This window comes from Prosopis cineraria, unplaced genomic scaffold, assembly GCF_029017545.1.
Source record: "Prosopis cineraria cultivar Desert tree isolate PC_DT_omini unplaced genomic scaffold, ASM2901754v1 PC6, whole genome shotgun sequence".
Lineage (NCBI taxonomy): Eukaryota > Viridiplantae > Streptophyta > Magnoliopsida > Fabales > Fabaceae > Prosopis > Prosopis cineraria.
In genome coordinates, this window is record NW_026555337.1 from 38,176,305 (window position 1) to 38,181,501 (window position 5,197).

Sequence of the window (5,197 nt, forward strand, 5' to 3'; positions counted from 1 at the left end):
TGACTCTCTATCATTACAATTACCTAAAAGAAGTCACCAGAAACAATAAAAACAACTATGAGATCTTTAAAGTTTAAATCAAGGCAAGAATTTTACAAAAATTGCCCATAAATCCTATTATCAAGGTAACCTTCAACTAAAGCCCATTTTCCTAAATTTAAAGCCAAAATATTTACAATTGAACTGATTAGTTAATTGAAGTATTGGAAAATGTGTTGAATTGGCATTAGGTTAACACACTCCCAAACTTAAATCTTTACTTGTCCTCGAGTAAAACAAGTAAAACAACTAAATTAACATATCATCCATCTACCATGCATGCACGATCTCGCCCTCATCAGTTGCTCAAGGAAGCATACTAGATAAGAAGAAAGTAGAACATTAATGAATGCACGATCTATAAAATTAAAGCTAGCTTTTCAAGTGTGAGTATGTGAATAGAGTCAAGACATATTTATCCTACAATTGCCGAAGTCAACAGCCTCAATTCAACTTGTATAAAGCAATTTTGGTCAATGGAACTCCACACCCACCCAACTTCTCCCTATCTCTCCACCTACAGGTTATCTTATTGGATTTAAAAATCAAAAGGGCCTTATGAGCTTGTAATGTAGTATAGGCAATTGAAAGAATAGGTTTAAGGAATAAATCAAGTACTTTGAGATAAATGCACTTAAGCTTTCCCTCCTTGAACAAACAAAATTTTCTTCAACTATACTAACATCCTCCCCCAGACTTGAACCAAATTGACATCCTTCTAAACAAAGCATTTTTGTATATATATATATATATATATATTTCTTTTCTTTTCTTTTTTCTTTTTGCATCAACAATAGCTTGGAGTACAAAAGCCCTACAATTTCTTCCATATCATCCATTTCTAACTAAGAATAGCGTAATTTGTCGATCACAACCACTCCTAACCACGCATAAAAAATATTCATTTATCTTAAGGCCAAGGTAATTCATAGTTTTTTGGGCTTATGAGGTTTGGTTTTCATATGGATAGCCAAAAGAATTTATCAACTTGATTTTTTAAAGGCTTAAATTATGGGTTCAAAAGGATAAAATCAAACTGATATTGGCTTGAAAGGCTCAAATGCATTTAAGGATGGCCTTAATCATTTTTCAAATTTAAGTTAAACAACCATAAGGTTTTGAGAAAGTTTAAAGCAAACTATGAAATCCATTAGTGAAAATAGTATCATACAAATGAACTTGTTGCCATTTCTTTTAATCATTCAAAATAGAATCGACTTTATTATGAAAAAAAATTTTCTTCAAAAATGTTGAAATACAAAATTTAATAATACGAATCATACAAACCTCAATATTAACCACAATTTCTTGCCAAGAACATTCACTAAGCAACTTTTCAATCATCATTCATACATGCCATTCAACAGAAAATCTATCAATTCAACTCAATATTAATTAAACTGACAAGTAAAAATAAAAGTTGGCAAATTGAAATTTCTACCAAATTAGCCAAAATGATGTTATAACAAAAGCCTGTACCAAAATGAACATCCCTTACCCCCAAACTTAAAATAAATAGTGTCTCCCTACTGTTTAAGGGAAAATGAGAGCTTTCTCTCAAGCAATCATCAAGTGTAAAACATCAGATATTGATTGCAAGAGAGGACAAAAAAGACAAAAAATTGGTTTCTATATGACTAGACCTATACAAATATGCCTAGAATAGCATTAACAATATCAACCACAACTCACAAAGTAGGCTAAGTCAGATAAGCTAGAAACAACAATCAAAATAGTCTAAAATATTTTCACAAGTTAAGCAAAATGTGCAATTGGGCTATCAATAGCCATCACAAATCAAAAGTGCATCAATAAACTAGTTAAGATTACAAAATACAACAAAAACAAAGAAAGGACAAAAAGGAAAAAATAAAAAAAAAACACTGCAAGAGATAGTCCCTCAATAAGCACTACTCATCAGCTTCATCTTTAGTGGCAGCTTCATCGTCATTGATATCAAAATTCTCTTTACCTTTTACTTCTTCGTCTTCACCACCATCAGCTGCTTCCTCCTTTTCAGACGAAAGGGTAATCCCCCAATGTGCAGCCCTTTTGCATAATATATGATTCATTTTAGACTGGCCAGCTTGAAGGCATCTCGCATCATATGTCAACCTATCCAAGTGCTGGTAGACACCCACGAGGGAGTAGCTAGGCCCTACTTGTTCTATATTCTCGCCCTCAACATCCATTTGATCTTCCTTACCAACATCCTCATCAGCTTGAATAACATACTTCTTGATGCTCTTATAAAAGCGAGATCTAAAAAAAAATTTTGTACACCTTCAGTCGCATAGAGTTGTGAAATGAAATAAGGAAAGACTAGACAAGTGGATGAACGGTTCAATAAAGCACAAATGGCATCATAGACGATAGCAATAAGGTTAACAGGCTGCTCAGTCATTAAGAGGTAAATCAATAGGGTAGTGTCCTTCCTAATGTAAGTGAAATGGGTCTGGGTTTGAAGATTTTGGTTAATGAAATGGAGCCAAATTTTAGCTTCAACAGTCAAATATGTCCTATTGAGATAATATGTCCTATTGACCCTTGTTTGTTCGTCAGCTATTGATTCCCCTTTCATCTAAAGTTTCAGCAATTAAAATACGAGGGATTGATTTGTATTTGTCCTAAGGTGTTGATATTGACAATTTTCAACAATAGGAAGGTTAATGTGTTCCTAGATTTCACCAACAGTAACCCTAAATCTAACACCTCTAACTCGACAATTAAGTTTTGAGCAAGGGGTAGCAAAAGAATAGAATTCTTAAACAAATTTAAGCACTCCCTCCAACCTGAGTTTCATTAAACCTTCACACTTATGAACATTCTCGGCTATATTATAAAAAGTATTCTTGTCAATGAATGGGAATTCTTTTTCCTGAACCAAGTTCCTAGAGGATGTTCTGGGTCTAACTTCATCAGGGGTAGGTTTAGAAGGATGACGGGTTCGAGTCCTTTAGAAGCTTTAATACTTGGAGAGAAAAGCATTGAGGACATGGATGAAGAGGATTATATGGGGATATTTGGTGTGGAATCTTTTCCACTAAAGCGGTTTAGTCCAGTTGAACCTCTTGATACATTTGTTGCTCTAGCATTTCCGCTCAAGCCTTCCATTGAGGATCAGTACTTGAATTGAAGGCCTTCCTCCACATCTCAAGTATAGACCTTGGGAATGAAAATACATTGTCAGTCACCGTGTCCTCTATTTTAATTGACTTGCAAAAAAAGAAACTATTGAGAGAACACAAAAAGGTCGTTGGGTGGACCATAGTTGACAATTGATAGAAGGGTATAAGCCCTTTTATTTGTATGCACAAAATTTTTTCTTAGAGGATGATCACAAGAATATTGAGCATTAGAGAAGATTAAATCCAGTGACAAAGGAAGTGGTAAAAAAGAAAATTTTGAAATGACTTTCTGCTGGAATTGTATATCCCATTCTGATAGTTCTTGGGTGAATCCAGTCCAATGTGTCCCCAAAAAGGATGGTATGACTGTAGTGGAATGAGTTGATCCCTACTCGTACTATAACTGGGTGGAGGGTTTGCATGGACTATCGGAAATTAAATGCAAGCACTTGGAAGGATCCTCTATCTTTTATCGATCAAATGTTGAATAAGCTAGTTGGCCAAGAGTTCTATTTTTTGAATGGATATAACCAAATTGTTATTTCTCTTGAAGATCAAGAGAAAACCACCTTTACCTTTGCTGTATGAAACCTTTGCATTTAAGCATATGCTCTTTGGCTTGTGCAACGCTCCATGCAATGTTGAACATTTCAACGTTGCATGATGTCCATTTTCTCTTATATGATTGAGAGGACAATTGATGTGTTCATGGATGACTTCTTTATCTTTGGATTTCATTTAATGTTTGCTTGGGCAATTTGAAAGCGGTTTTGTAAAGATGTAAGGAAATTGCTCAATTTCTCAAGTTGCATCAAACAATTGGATGGTAGATGTTTGACGATCTACCTTACTGCCTCAATAATGCTTCAATCGCTGGCCATTAACTTTAAATTTTTCATTGTCTTGACTTTTCAATTCAACGGCTCCATTGGTGGATGCTTGAAGCGTAATAAAGGGACCCGACTATCTAGACTTCAACTTCTAAGAGATAGCCTCAACTTCAAATTGAAGAGTAAAACTTATTGTCTGGCTTCAAATTTTTTTAGAATGATATTCTTATCATGCAACCTTTTAGTTTTCTCCTTGTAGAGTTCTCTCATAAGTTTGCATGTAGAATTCTTCAAGCTCATTGACTTGTAGAAGCCTTTTTTCACCACTAGCCTTTCAATTCAAAGTTCAGCTTTTTCATAGCCCAATGGGCATTCTGCTCCAATTCCACCAGCAAATGACAAGCTTTCCCAAACACCAACTGATAATGAGACATGCCAATAGGAGTTTTATATACTGTGCGATAGGCCTACAAGGCCTCATCTAGCTTCAATGACTAATGAGCTTGAAGAACTCATTAGCTTATCATCTAGGTTCAATCCCTTCTAGTCTCTCCTACAATCTTCTTTAGAATAGACTTAATTTCTCTATTTGAAATTTCAGCTTGACCATTAGATTGTGGATGATAAGCCAATGCTACCTTATAAAGATGCGAGGAAACCAATCTAATCTTGAATTAGGAGAAATGCCACTTTATGGTTAAAAAAAAAAACCTCAGATTCATACTAAAACCACGATGATTCTATAAAATCTTTAATCTAAGTCCAAAAATTCTCTGGGTAAGAACTATTGGATCATCACTTATTCAATGAATAGACATAATAAAAAATCCAAATAAACATTTGTCCTTTGATAAAAAAAAAGGATAAGTGGCAGTTTAAAAGAATCAAAATCTTTCAATTTATTATAACTTCTAACTCCTTGAAAAAATTTCTTAAGTCCGGTTGCGGGGTGTAAGAAGGCATTGTTTTTTGCCATTGGATGTCAAAGAAGGGTCTTGAAGTTGATAAGGCCAAGATATCTATGATTGAGCAACTACTACCACCAACCAATGTTAAGGGAATTAGAAGTTTCCTTGGACATGTGAGATTCTTTCGCTGGTTCATTAAAGATTTCTCAAAAATAGCCAAGGCGTTGTGCAACTTACTTAAGAAGGAAGTGGAATTCAAGTTTCATGAGAAGTGCCTTGCCTTTGAAGCTTA